Here is a 1,006-nt window from a genome sequence, read left to right on the forward strand (position 1 = left end):
CCAGGGGCTGCATGGGCAGCGCGGGGCAGGGCACGGGCAGGGTATGGGCAGGGCACGGGCAGGGCACGGGCAAGGTATGGGCAGGGCATGGGCAGCACGGGGCAGGGCACAGAGCCAGCCCAGCACCCTCACCCCCCTCAGCACCCACCCTGCTCACCCCAGCGCTCTGGCTGACGGGACCAGGCCCACAATGACAAATGCCTTTAAAAGACTCTTTATTAAGTGGGAAATCTGACTCCGCTCCCCATGCCAAGCCCTAATACAGTGCAGACCTAAATACAGCACTAATGCGAAAGCTTAAAGGATTTCCCATAATTGAGCAAAGCTGGCAGAGGGGCGAGAGCCTGGCAGGGAACTGCAGCCCACCTCCCTCCCCAGCATGGGCCACCCTCTCCCCAGCCCCGCTGGTCCAAATCTGGCCACAGCCCCCACCCTTGGACTGTGCGACATGGGGAATTAAAAAGACTTCCGAGGCTTCATCCTGCCCAGCCCAGAGCCCCAAGCTGCCCTCGTAACCCTCTCCAAAATCCCCTTGATTAATGCAATAGCACAAGTAGCATCACCACACGTGGATTCCTGCCTCCCCACGTCACCCCCAAGCTCCCGCTGCGGGTGCTGCTGGTGCCCTGCCTGCCCCGAGGGGCACGACGGGGCGGGGGGGAGCAGGACCAGGCACAGCCGGCTCCCAAAGCCCAAAGGATGCTCAGAGCAGGGGAGTGGCTGAGCCAGCACCCGCTTCTCCTGCACAGCCCAGTGTCACGGGGCTGGGGTGGCCACCAGCACCTCGCAGCCCAGCAAATACACGGACTTACCTTTGTGTTACCCCTGCCCTGGCGCTGCCGCAGGCCAGCTCTGAGAACAGCGATGGTTTCATGGGCAGCGTCCCATGTCTCCTTACCGGCGTGGCAGTGTGACCCTCGAGCAGGCTCACCCGGCAAGATGGCCAACAGCTTTGATTCAGGCTTGTGTTTCTGCATGGGAAAGCAAAGAGTATTTTTCTTCAGCA

The sequence above is a fragment of the Egretta garzetta genome, unplaced genomic scaffold (assembly GCF_000687185.1).
Source record: "Egretta garzetta isolate BGI_Z169 unplaced genomic scaffold, ASM68718v1 scaffold220, whole genome shotgun sequence".
NCBI classification, from domain to species: Eukaryota; Metazoa; Chordata; class Aves; order Pelecaniformes; family Ardeidae; genus Egretta; species Egretta garzetta.